We start from the raw sequence: 14356 nt of genomic DNA, 5'->3' as shown, positions 1-14356 counted from the left end.
TCCTTAAGAGTATTCTTGATATAGTTCAGCACGATAATTGATGTTTACAGTATTTTGAGTCATACTCTTAAAAAACAGAAAAGTATGTAATTCACTTACTATTATTATTTCAGAACATTAGTCATCTTGAAACTTTGCTTATTTGAAACCTTTTAGTCCATGTGATGCCACATACATAAATTATTTCCTACAATCCATTGTTAAATGAAATACATTTGGATATCACACACAAATCATTTCCTACAATCCATTGTTAAATGAAATACATTTGGATGGTCAGGGTTAGCACCATTTATTCTGTACCTAACCCCCTTTGAGCCTTGCCCTAGATATGATGTCCTGGAGATGAATCACACACATCACTACCGTCAAGTAACTCCTGGTCTACTTTGAACACACATAAATAAAGAGATCATTATAACACTAGACCAAACTTCTAGGGAAGGAAAATCATACACAAAGTAGATGAAAGAAAAAAAATGACTATAATCTAAAAGAAGCCTGAATAAAATAAGATAAAGAATCATCTAAAACAAAAATAGGCAAAATGATTAATTATCTGTCCAGTTAAAGGCAAATTCAAATCTTTTCATGACAAATGTGAAAAGATGCTCCTTCTTGGCAGACATCAGGAAAATACAAAGTAAAATAGCGATGAGATATCATTTCTTACCTATCAAATCAGCAAAAGTAAGAGAATGATAATACATGTTGCTGGCAAGGATATGGGGAAGATGTTACTACATATACACGAATGGAAATGTGAATTATTACATTCTCTTTAGAAAACAATATGGCATCATCTATTAAAACACTGAAAAGTGCATACACTTGAACTCAGAAATATTACTTTTGGGAATCTACCCATAAAAGTTAAATCATCCATTAAAAATGATAAATGTTCAAGGATGCTTATTTCAGTATCATTTATAAAAATTAGTGAACAAAAATCAATGCCTATCAGTAGGAAAATGATGGAAAAATCCATGGTACACTCGTTCCATCAAAAACTATACAACCATTGAAAATCATAACATATCTATACCCTGTGACTCAAGGAGAGCTGGATGACAGGGAGAATAGTTTTCCGCAGTGCTTTAAGTGACAAATGCAAAAAATGTATATATGATATCATATTTAAACCAATGACAAAAATTCTTGCCTATGTAAGTGTGTGTGTGAATGTACATATTTGCAAATGATTATAGGAAATTAGAAAATACAGAAGGCATCTGGATTATTAGACCAGTTTGTAAACAAGCAAAAAAGCTGTATTAAAAAGTAGATATCCAGGATAAAAAGTAAACCACCTATATAATAAAGCAGAATATGTACAATTATATCCATAACAAGGCAGAGTATATAATATTATATCCATCTACAGATGCTGGTAGTTATATATCTAAAGAGATAAGTGAAAGAATGGTCACCAAATTGTAGATAACAACTAGAATTTAAAGTGGTTTTTACTAACCCTTGTATCATTTTATACTTTTTCATTTTTTACAATTATTTTGTATTATTTATACAATTTGGAAAAAGTTGATAAAGTGATAAAAACAACCAATGTCAGTGCTGGTCACTATGAGTGAAGTCAACTAAGAAGAGTTCATATGGGACATAGTACCCGACCTCAGCTTTAAGAGACTATTGGATCTGGCGGAGAGTTGAAGACAGAGGAAGTGCCAGGCAGGAAAAACTGCATAAGTAAAGGCATGGAAGTAGAAATGAACATGGGAAATTAACCCTGAGACAGTTCACCCTCATATGGAGAAGCAGAAAAAGAAAAAAAAAATAAGTAAATGGCTGATGTCGCGTGACCAGAATCAAACCAAGCAGATAAGAAGTGGAAATGGTCACATTATGACGCACTAAAATGTGATTTTTAGAGTTAACCTTAACAAATGAAAACAGCTTGGTTTCTTCAAATTCTACAAATTGACAAATATTTTGAGTTCCTAGGACTTTGTCCATGGTGACACCATGTGTTGCACTCAGATGTAAACTTCAGCTTGGTAACATTTTCATTTTAAACCCTCCTTCCTGTCACTTTCCAACTTGGCTGTAAATATTTGCTTGGAGAAAAAATGTCACCAAAGATCTAAGCTCAAGCTTCCAAAAAAGAAAAAAAGATGGTCATTTTTAAATAAGAGGCTGTATTCTGCATTTTAAGTAAACAAAAAGCCTCAACACCTATGGCTCAGAGCTCGTTTCAGAAAAAAAAAAAAAGTTTTTATTTATTAAAAGCCTATGAATACAAATGAATTCTTTATTTGGTATTCATTCTGATGTAAGTCTGCCTGCCCCTTTGAGATGGGAGCCATGTGTGCTTTGCTAAATAAATTGAGGGGTTGTCTGATTTCACTGTTTCTCTTGTCCTCTGCAATATGGCTGGGTTTTCTTTAGTCCCAAGTGAAGAACTATTAATTATATAGGATTCTTGTACTATTGCCAACAAGGAAAGAGCCTAAATGTCACCAAGTAATGATCACCTCCTTGCCCAAACCAGCTAGTGTTACACAGTGGCCCAAGACAGTTTATTTCAATCTGAGAAACATTCTCTTCTATCTTTCACAAGGTGCCTTTCACTGTCAAAGTGCAGGTTCAAATCACAAGGATCACAACTTTACTATTCTGATCACCATATTACAAAACAAGGCAGGTAATATTATCTCATTTCCAGGGAATTGAAAAAGATACCCAGAACCATCAGGTAGCCCTTCTGATGCCTGATAGTGGAATGGAAGAAAAATTCAGGCCCCTGAAACGCAAACACTATGTCTTTTTAGACAATTATCCTTCTGTGCATAGGACTGACCATGAAAAAAAGAAAACACACAAGAAAAATTTCATCATTTCATGCTTTGCTGAATTTTAAGAGCAGCAACAAGGATCAGTGAAAAAAAGAGTCTGAAGAAAGAAAATGAGAACAGATGTTGAGACCAGACACACAATGTCCCAATCCCAGTCCTTCTCTCACTTGCCTTGTGACTCTCAGCACTCATTTAACATCACTGAGTCTCAGTTCCCTTCCATGGAAATATGGGATTGTTTTGAAAATTGATAGAATAACATATGAAAAGTGCCCATAGGTACAAGGTAGACAGTAAAAACAGCAGATACAAAAGCATCAGCAATGACAATGAGGATGACTGTGGTGATGGTGATGATGGTTCTACTGTTGAGGAACTCCAGGATCTTACACAGGTCCCAGAATCTTATATAACCAGGTAGTAAAAGGCACAGGCTACTCATGCTCAAATCCTAGCTCTACTTTTAAGCTGTGCCTCATATTCCTTATTTATGGAATGTGAATATGAAACAAGTTAATGTATCTGAAGTGTTTAGAGCAACACCTTGCACATAGTAAATATCCCTCTCCCTTAAATAAAAGAGTTGGACAAAAGCTTTTGCAAGTTCAAGCTCTATTATGTCACTTGGTCAGGATTATCAATTTAGAATAAGCACAAGTACTCAAAATGAGTACAGTCTCTAGAGTCAGAAAGACTTGAGTTTATATCCAATGCACTAACTTGTGCCTAGGACATGTTACTTAATGTCTCTATTCCCTGGTTTCCTTCTCTATTCATTAAAAACTCAGCAAATATTTTACTGATTTTTACTGTGCCAAGCATGTTCCAGGTGAGAATAAACTAAGAGTTATCACACTATTCTTAGGATCGTTAGAAGGATGAAACAGGAAAATACAGGTAGTGTGCTCAACCCAGTGTCTGGCATACAGCGAGCCCTCAATAAATGAGAGTTGTAATTCCACTACTTACCCAGAGGCAGATGCTATCAAAGTCAAGCTCTGGAGGCCTCCAGTAACCACTGCCTCACTGACAAATTATCCCAACACCAATGTTTTTAACCATGCCATCAGGTTTTCCAGCACACCTACAGAACTAAGAACTATGTCTACAACTGCTTACCGAAGTAGCAAGAGACATACTCTGTCCATGGTTCTGATTCAAACAAGAGATGCAGAAGAACAGTATTGGGGAAAAGGGTATATCTTAATGAAACTGTCGCAGAAAACATGGACGCTGCCAGTGTTGTCATCCCTAGACATGAGTGTCAGCAAAACCCACCCCTCTCCAGGAAGCAGCTTCCATCTGCCCCATTCAGTCACTGTACTAAAGTGAAAGCAGAAGGTGGCCAGCTCCTTCCTGGGATCAACTCTCACATCTAAGGATACAGAATGAGCCTTGGACTCACAGACCTGAGTTCAACATCTTCCATTTCTTCCTGGCTCTGGGAACTTGGCCAGGTCACATTAGCTTATCACATGTGCCTCTGTTTTTCATCTGCAAAAGGACAAGGACACCTAATTGGAAGGGCAACTGTGAAGATGTGGACTAAAGGGCTCCGTCAACTCTTAAGCTCTGAACAAATATTGGGCATATGAAGCTGAATTAGATGACCTGCCACTAGGTGCTCACAGACCCACTAATAGGGTAGAGTGGAAAAAACAGAGACAACAAAATGAAGGAGATCTGGGTTTGAATCCATCTAGACACTACTATGTTTTTCTTTCTGACCTGACCATTTAATGTAACCTCTTGGAGCCTAGCTTTCTTTATCTGTAAAATAAAGATCACAACACCAGTCACATTGGGCTGTTGTGAAGATTAAGGAAACAATTTTTGATGTAATTAAAAATTTAAACCCAACTAGTATGCGTGTTCTAGTTATTTAAAAGTAAACCCAACTACCTAGTTATTTAAGTATAAACCGAACAAGTCTCTGTTCATTTATTCCATAGTTTTTGGGCACGTACTGCACATACAGTATTGTATGAGGTATAAAGATGATGTACATGAATATATATTGCACGTTTCCTGCACATAATCTAGTTAGGAAAATATTATGTAAAGTAAAGGAGCAATGCCAATGTTTAATAATGTGTATTAAACATAGAAGGTATTTAGGTGGGGTGGGGGAAGGGGTTGTCACTTTTTATTTTACACACTTCTGTATTGTTTGAATTTCTAAGAAAAAAAGTTTGTATCAATATTGTTAACAAAAAAAGGAATAAGAGAAAATAAATAAATTTAGAAGGTGTCAAAGATGTTAATCATCCTTTAGAAGCTCTTAAAATGAATGCAGTCATTAAACATCAATCATATGCTTTCGTGCAGAGGACTGTGTTATATCCTGAGATTGAATAGGGGAATGAGTAAGTCCCTGCATTGAAGGAAATCTCACTCTAATGGGAGAGATGAACGCGTGGAGACTTGTAACACAGCACTTCAAGAAGGGCATTTAAAGAGTACTGAGGGAGCATGAGCTTCCTGAGAGAAAGGAACCTCTGAGTGGAAGTCACTTTTAAGATGGATCCTAATGCATGAGGAGAGTCTACAAGACAAATGAATAGGAATGCATTCTCCAAACAAGGAGTGAAAGTAGCACCTGCAAAGGTATGAAAAGCACATGTGTGGTATGAGTGTGTAAGTGCATAGATGTAAGTGCATAGATGTGTGGCATGAGTGTGTAAGTGCATAAACATGAGTGTGTGTGAGGCTGCATGTGATGTTGTGTGTGGGTAGGTGTGCATGTGTGAGTATGGTAGTGAGTGATGTAAGTATAATGCTGTGTATATGTGTGTGAAGGCATGTCTAATGCTGTGTATATGTATAGAAGGCTGTGTGCGATGCTGTGTGTATGTGCGGGCTGTTTGTATTTATGAATGTGTGAAACTGTGTGTGAGTGGTGTGAATGTAATGTGTATGCATGTATGTGAGGGTGTGTGTGATTCTGTGTGAGAAGGTGTGTGTGTATGTGCATGTGTAGGTGTGTGGGTGTGAGGGTAGTGTGGGTGTATGGTGTGAGCATGTGTGTGTGTTGTGTGTCACAAGAACATGAGGAGGGAGTAAGACTGCTAGATAGTGAAAGGTCTTGAAGTCCATAGTCAGGAATTTGAACAGTATGCCTTGGGCAATAGGGAGCACTTTATGTTTTTGACCTGGGAGTAACATGATCAAAGCCATGTTCTAGAAAGATGTGTCACATCTGTGGAAGGGCCCATACTGAAGGCCAGGAGATGAGCTGGGAGGCTCTGAGGATGGGCCAGAACAGGGGCAAGGAGGCTGGAGAGGAGAAAATTAATTGAAATCATTTTGTCATCACTGCTAGTTCTGGGTGGCATGTAAGGGTGTTTACTATTCATTTTTCATTCCCCCCCGCCCAGGTTAAATAAATAAATAAATGATACATGATTGTAAAAGTTGTCCATTCGATGGAAGACAGGTCTCAAAACAACAACAACAAAAAACACCTCCTCCAAAGTTGTTGAGAAACCCCGTCTGTCCAAATGGAGTACCCAACTTGATCCAAGCAAGAGCACACTCTCCAGGTTATACAAAGCACGTCTGCTAGGCAAACAGCTCCCCTCCCAGCACCAACACCACACCAGCAACTGGAGTCTCCAGTCATGGATGAATGGAGAAACCGAGTTCATGACTTTCTGTGGTACAATGTGTATTTCATAAATAATTGCCTTATTATGTCAAAGCTAAGTTCCAGGCTGCAAGTCTACCTGGAATGTGTCCTGTGCAGTTTGAGATTTTCCTTTACATTTTTTCTAAGCTAGATGGTAAGACTGGTCTTGCTTCATGTGGGCTCTAATCGCTCCCTCTTAGGGCTAGTATTTCCCTCGCTGCTTTTCTTTCCCTTCCTGCATCTCTCCCTTCTTCCCCTCACCACCAACCTCCCCAACCCCCAACCCCCAACCTAGTTCTCTGTCTCTGCTTCCTCTTTCCCACTGTCTGGTTGCATTTGAAGACTTAAGCTATCTCTGTCTCTCTATATCTCTTAGCTCTGCCCCCCACTCACTCCTTCCTTTGCCTCTTCCCCTCTCTTCTTTCTTCTCTCCCTCTATTCTCACTCTGCATCCCTTCCCGGTATGTACAAAAGATTCCATTTTTAAAAAGGAGCAAGGCTTTTGCTAGCACAAGAATCTGATCCACAAATGTGGTCACTGTAAGGCAACTAGCTGAGTCCAGATTCAAGAAAAGAAAAATCTTGTCAAAGAGAGAGTGCTGAATGGTGGCCATTCATTTTGAGGGAGGCGGGTGAATCCTGTGGCTCCCAGTTGTCCCTGCACACCAGTATCACCAGGCAGTCTTCCAGCTGGGAAATCCCTATTTGCCAATAAGCCCTGGCCAGCCCCCATTCCTTTCCACTAGGAGCGAGGTGGCACTGTTGCTGTCACATTGCGTGTACTGCTCAGCTACTCCTTCCGCTCAGCTGAGAAAAAGAAAAAGCCATAAAATTCAGAACCAGCTAATGTCAGCACTGCAGGGGATTTCAGAGATCTCTTGGTCCAACCCTTGTCAGGTCACTGGTGGAGAGACTGGGGCCCCATGTCACTAAATGCCAGGGAGATCTATTATTAGAAAACCCAGACCTAGGACCTGTTGCAAAAATCCCTCTGCCCTGGGAACACCTCTAGATTTTGAACAGAATCTTAACAGAAATCTACTATCTAGCATCCGAATGTATAAAGAGATAGAAGCAGCTTAAAATAGAGACAGAAAGAGGTTCAAATGCACATGGTGCAGGTACGAAATTCACTACATGTTCCCTGCACGAAGGATTTGGGCAGGGAAGTGTGTGGAAGATGGGGCTGCAGTGGTAGAGGGCTCCAAGCTCTGAAGACCTTTTTAATATGGCTGTATTGTAATACTGCAGTGCCAAACCCCACCAGTCATTCCAAAAGCAAAAGGAAGCCCCGCTCTGCAGCAGAACTTCCCAGCCCTGGAAACAGATTGTCTTTCTTTTGCACCCATTTAATAACCGCTGTATTTAACATGATCACGGGAAATGTGCATCCTCGGAAGGCACAGTAAGGAACCTCGGTCTGCAACGACGCGATTCCTTGGACACGAAACTAAAATGCATTCATTGGAACTCAGCCTCCCAAAGCGGAAGCAAAAACACAGCAAGGCGATTTACAGGCAAGAGCCCCTCTGAAAGAGAGGAGAGGAGGGGGCTTGGAAAGCAAGGGGACACACCTTTTCTGAGCTGTTCGAAACAGGCTGCCTGCAAAGTCCACCCATACTGTGCTGCCAAGGGTTAATTTTATCGGCAAAAATTGGTACACACACACACACTCCTACTGCACCCCCACAACCTCAGCCACCACCACATAGTTGGATCTTTTTAATCTTAAATTCTCAGAAATTCCCTGATCAGCCCTATCTTTTCGGAACAGCCCCTCCACCTGGGCTGGATTCCCACCTCATCATCAGTGAAAGCCCAGAGAGCCGGGCATAATTATTTTCCTACAAGGTTATGCCTAATTGGCCACTAACCTAATTGATTAATCATCTCATTTTTCAAAGCAGCATCAAAGAGCCAAGCTGAGAGGGCAGAAAGAAAGCATGCGTCCAGATGGCGCGAGGGTTAAAATTACAGACTTTGGGTAAGACCCCTGGCCAGCTTGCCTGGTTTCTAGATACAGAAGTGGACAAAAAAGAAATGAAAACGCGGACTGAGCGAGGAAATGCGCAAGACCACAGAAGGACTGAACCTGCCGGGAACCTCAAGGCTACCCAGCTAGCCCGAGTCCAGTCGTCGACGCGGATGAAGTTGTTTCCTCGGAACAGAAAGGGTTAAATGGCTGCGCGTCAACTCGGCCTCAGCTGGGGTGTCAGGGAGCAAGAGCCGCTTGGCTCGGGCGATTCCGCGTGGTGGGGGAAGCCCGAGGGTCGCCCTGGAGCTCCGGCCACAACTTGGCCGGCTCCGTGCGGCAGCCCTCGCCTGCGCCTTTGCGCGCCACCCAAAACTTTGCGCACACTGCAGCCGCCGCCTGCCCACTCTGCGCGGTGAGACGCGCGCCGCCAAGCGCCGCGGGCAGCCCTCCGCAGCCGCCGCGGCAGCCGCTGCCTGGCTTCTGGCTCCAGACTTTTCCCCTGCTGCCTCCAGTTCCCACCCAGGAGGCTCTCTCGCGGCCGCGAGACCGCGGCGCCCAACCCACAGTGGGCAGTGCGGGCGCAGCGTTGCAGACCACCACCTCGCCGGGTGCGGGCAGCGCCCACTGGACGGATGGGCCCCCGCGGCCGCCCCTACCCCGGCGCGCCCACCTCGAGCCTCCCACGCCGCGGCGGGCGCAACATCTTTTCCTACCTCCAGCCGCCGAGGACCACACTCTCCGCTCAGCCCTCTCGACTCATCCTCCGGCTGCAGTAGAGGACGAGCGGGCTCCGCTTTTGTTCCCTGGGGCTGGCAGGTCCGTGTGGGGCCAGGGCGCGCGGGAGATGCCGCGGAGCTGGGTATCCCGGAGAGGGGATGCTCACTCCCAGCAGCTCCGCTGGCAGCAGTAGTGGTGGTGGCAGCAGAGGCAGCGGCAGCAACAGCAGAAGCAGCAGCAGCAGCAGTAGAGATAGTGCGGGCTCTCTGCAGGCCACATCTTTCATACCTTATACATCACTACCGCATTCCCCCGAATAGGGGAGCCCCTCGGCATTTCGCTACCTAGCGCGGAATGCTGTTGCCCGAAGAGGTGGCGCGGCCTGACCGACCTGGCCTGAATGTGAGCTCTGAGTGGGAAGGACCTCAGCACCCACTCGCAGACTCCCTTCTCTGCTACGGTCACAGTGAGGTCTACAACTTGCAGCCATTCTGCAGTCTTCACCGTTTGCGGTGCTCAGTGTCTGCTCCCCTGGGAAGTATGGGCTTCGGGTTAAGCAAAAGTGATTTACTAGGGAGAGCCCTCTCTGAGCTGCCTCTAGGGTCTTGGCCTGCATGTGCTTTTACACAGCCTCCTCCTTCTTGGGGTGTTCACAGGTGCAAGATTTTGCAGCAGCAGACACACACTCTCCTGCAGGTACATAAACCCCTGAGACATGTTATGCACACCCCACAATCAAGTGTGTGGGCACTGAAGCAGACAGACCAGGGTTTCGGTTGTAGCTGTGTGGTCTTATCAAACGACCAAATGATTGAGCTTCCAATTCTTCATCTACAAAATGGGAACCATATGTCTCATAGAATTGTGATAATCACATGAGACAAGCACAGAGCTTGACACATGGTAAGTGATAGCAAAACATGAGTTTTTCTTCCTTCATCTGACGCAGGTCTGCCCTTCTTGAGGTAATTATATATCAGTAACAATTCACTCATCAATAAATATTTTTATGTGCTTACTATGAGCCAACCTCTACTTTATGGAGACGGGCAGAACATTCAAAAGAACACAGACAAGTAATTTTTATTCTCTTGTAACCTGCTCTCTAGTAAGGCGGAAAATAAACAAGTAAATCAGCAAGAAGCTATTGGATAGTAATTATCACTATTGACCAAAATTTAAGTAGATGACGACATGTGATAGAAAATGACTGGGGTAGGACATCAGGCTGGGCGTTTGGGAAACAGCCCTCTAAGCACATGACCACTGATCTGAGGTCTGTATGATAAGGAACCAGTCATTAGAAATAGAGAGAACAAGTGCCAAGGCCCTGAAGAAGGAACAGGTTGAATGTGTTTGAATAGCAGGAGGAAGGAAGTGTGGCTAGAATGTAGCAAGAGTGATGAGTTGGTGACATGAGATTAGGTGGAGAGGGAAGCTGGTCTTATGGGGAAAGATCAGTAAGGGAAATTGATTTGATGCCAAGTTTGGAGTTTTGGGGGTTAAATAGAGATGTCACAGTTACAGGATTGGAGACAGTGTGATTTTTATTTGTAAAAGCTCACTCCAGCTGCTGTGCAGAGAATGTACTGAAGGGGGCATGAGTGGAAGGAGAGGATCCAATCAGAGTGTCCCACAGTGCTGAATAAAAGTCCCTTTCAAGTCCCTGACCTCCACAACCACAACAACTTCCCCTCTGCCTGTAGTTCCACTAGGAAAAAAGGCCACTGCACAGCTACTCTGGAAGCCTGGGTATGAGTTTCTCCTACCACTCTCTGAGTATCCTTTTCCTTAACTGGAAAATATAAATAATAACATATATATTCTCATAAAATTATTGTGAGGATGAAATGTGACAAGGAAAGCACCTAAGGGGCTAAATGACCATTAATTTCATGTTCAACATTTCTCTACTTTCAGGTTTTCAAGGAGCCTCTGGAGTGCTCCTACAACCCTTCTGTCCTGTCCAGGATCAGGCAGGGGTTGCCTGTTTGTTGAATCCACGAAGAGCTTCTCTCAGCATCTGGGATGCTTGCATTTGTAATGCCAGCCCCTGAACACATCTGTCTTTTTCTCAAGCAGGAAACATTTCGAGCAGGAAAGATTTTCGTTTTGTTTAGGTCCTTTCGATTTTTTTCTGTCTGCCACCCTCATCTAGTTTGAAACATGCAGGACATCATCATATAAACCACTCAAGGTATAAAAATAGAAAGGAAAACAGAGCTGTTGGGGGATGTGTAGAGCCAGAGATGGCAAGAAAGGAAAACAGACAGTCCTTTCTCTCTTAGCAACAGGAGGAAAGGTTCTCAGCTGAGACACGTGATAATTTCTGATATCAGTATAGTGTAACAGATTCCAGAGGCCTCCAGGATCATGCTCCCCACTGCTACCACGGAAACTCAATGAGATAAAATAGGCATGATTTGATATTGCCCCCCTTTGACAGATGAGAAAGCCAAACCCCAGACAGGTGAAGTAGCAGAGCTGGAACTTGGACCCAGGTGCTCTTGACTTTCTCCTTCTCTATGCCCAGGTGCTTCAAATGACCCCAACCTTAATGGTGTTGCCTAATTCTCAGGGCCCCAAAGCACTTATCCAATTGAGACCCAGAACTGTAGATCTCCAAGACAGTCAATTCATTCCCTTGCGCCCAACTCAATGTACTGCACTTCTCTCCATGTTTCTCCAAGCTAGTTTCTCCAACTCCAAAACTAGTACATTGAAGTCCAGATAGGGATCTTAAATGTTAAGTGGTCATAGAAACTTGCTCACTACTGCTTGGTTGGAAATCAGGGAGAGAACAGTTGCTAATTGATGTGCCTTTGGGTTGCTGCATGGGAATCAGAGAGAGTGTGAGATCCGACTTCGAATCTCCTGTCATTTATTGTGTGTTTCTAAGCAAGTTATGAACCTCTCGAAGTTTTAATGACCTCATCTAAAAAATTGAATCACTATCTGCCCTAGGAGCTGTGAAGACTAAAGGAAATGCTCTAAGGATTTGCTCAGTTATCTGTCTATATCCTTAAATATTAGTATCATTTTCTCTCTAGCCACCCCCACCACCATAGGCAACTGGTTAACAACTGACTCTGATTGTTGTTAACAAGCCTGATTAACAATAAAGCCCTGAGTCATGGCATTTGCCAATTTCCTGAGTGTAAATATCCTCACCTTGGCTGATTTCAAGGTACCAAAAAAGTGTCAGTGAATGTGGAATTAAGAAGAGGTGTGCACAGTCAGTTATTGTGAGCTTGTACTATTAGCTGGACCCAATACATCACCACTGATAAAAATCAGCCTCAAATAGTTGAGCTGCCCTTGACAGTTTAGAGAGCCCTTTATTTTAGATTATTTCCTGTGATATTCACAAGAATCCTTGAAGGGAAATTATCATCCCTATTTCCCCAACTGAAAGACGGTAAAAGTGAGAACCAGAGAGACTGACTGACTTGCTCAAAGACAGACAGCTAGCTAGTAAGAGTTAAGATTCAATCCTGAGCCTTCTGGCTCCAAATCTAGGGACCCTTCTATGCTCTGTACCATACATTACCTGGGTGATCACTGCACAAGCTCTGCAGATGTCTTTCTCTTTCAGGGCCATGATACTAGGACCTGCGCTTCTGTTTTTCGATTGGACAGGCAAGAATAGTCATCCCTGCCCTTCGCAGATACCCTGAGAATCAAATGAGATAATGCAGATGAAAATAATTTGCAAAGCACCCTACAAGGATAAAAGTATGAATATTATAGTTAGTGGCTGGAGAAAAAATATGGAGACAACAAATCCCAAGCCCTAGAGGAACTTACAAACCACAGAAGAGGCAGGACCACCCTGCACACATTCACCACGTTCACTTCAGATCCACACTCAAGGGGAAACATGCAATAAGATATTGATTCAGTCCCTTTTAAAATGTCTATTAGTATAAAGACAATGGGAATGTGAAGGACAAAATGATGTGATTTTTAATTACAGGCATAGCCAGAGTTGTTTTTCAGAAACCTTGTTGCTTTTCTCTCTTGCTGTTTGTAGAAATACAGTCATTTCCTACTCCAGTGCTGCCCCCTACCCCACCCACCTCCTTTGAGAGAGGTCGAGATCACCAGCCTAAGGCAAAGGGAATTTATTAAGTCAAAGACAGAGGTGTTTGTCACTTGGCAGTCCAGAGTGAAGCCAGCTTGTTTCCATCGATGATGTCATCATGTCTGTGAACTCTATTGCTTGCTTCTTCATTCTCTCTCTCTCTCTCTCTCTCCTTCTCCACCCGCCCCCCCCCCCCCCCATTTCAGAAAGCTTTCTTCCTATAAAAAGCAGGAAGGGTCATGGCCACCAAGAGCTGTAGGCTTATATCATCTCAGGAAAGAAATATTCTCTCTCCCAGTCTCAAATTTATACAAAAAATAAAATGTTCGGCTTGTCCTGGATTGTCATGTGCCTAATCTCTGCTAGAGGGACTACAACTGACCAAGTCTGACACAGAATGAATCTTGTGGCCAAACTTCATGGAGTGGAGGAGATGTGGTCCCCCAAAGGCAGGAAAGTCCTTTTACCAGATAAAAGGAAGGAGTACTGGGGAGACAAAATTAACAGGCATCCACTGTGGTGACAGAGTCAAAACTCAAATAGTGCTTGTTAAATGCCTCTTCCACTTTCATTTAATTTTCATAATAAGCCTGTGAAGTAAGAATTATTATGTCTGTTTTGCAAATAGGGAAACTGAGACCTGAAGAAATCAAACTAATGTGCCTAAGCTCCCCTATTTCAAGGTACCAAAGTCAGGATTCGATTCTGACACTTCTTGGCCCCACTGCCTGCGCTCTTTCTACTGCATTTTCTGCAGGGCCTGTGGCCATGGAGTTCAGCTCTGGGGTCTGTGAAATGAGGGTATCCCTTCAGGCTCAGCCCTTCTGAGAGGGAGAGAGGGGACCAAGAGCCGTGTGCTACCTCTCAGACAAGGCGTGTTTTCTCCCTCTCCAGTGCAAGTTTAAGAGAACACTCTTCACTATCATTGGCATTGTTGCCATAGTCTATGGGTACACGGTTGCCAGGGTGATTAGAGGGATTGCAGTGAAGATGGATCCTTCAGAAAAGGCACCATGGCAGCTCTGCAGAGTACTGAAGCCGGTGTGTGCCCGCCCTTGCAACTATGAGCTTCTGTCTCCAGTCTTGTGTGCCATCTACCCATTTTCCAAGGGCCAGCAGCCAGCCAGTGCAGTGCCTTT

General features: G+C 43.3%; 1 protein-coding gene across 8 annotated transcripts in view; it reads right to left on the bottom strand.

The window, feature by feature from the left end:
- The window catches only part of LOC105495139 (DAB adaptor protein 1), a 1257833-nt gene extending 1244481 nt beyond the window's left edge, over positions 1–13352 (bottom strand). For 3 of the 8 annotated variants that reach the window (XM_011764369.3, XM_071092495.1, XM_071092482.1), the window contains exon 1: positions 9130–13351. The gene's annotated coding sequence lies outside the window, so the exon portion shown is untranslated. Of the gene's footprint in view, positions 1–9129 lie in introns of all 8 variants that reach the window. The other 5 variants (XM_071092459.1, XM_071092472.1, XM_071092457.1 and 2 more) reach the window with 4 other exon arrangements.
- Between the last annotated feature and the right edge of the window lie 1004 nt (positions 13353–14356).

This window comes from Macaca nemestrina, chromosome 1, assembly GCF_043159975.1.
Source record: "Macaca nemestrina isolate mMacNem1 chromosome 1, mMacNem.hap1, whole genome shotgun sequence".
NCBI classification, from domain to species: Eukaryota; Metazoa; Chordata; class Mammalia; order Primates; family Cercopithecidae; genus Macaca; species Macaca nemestrina.
Note: the sequence above shows the minus strand (reverse complement) of the source record. Positions and strands in the feature narration are given on the sequence as shown.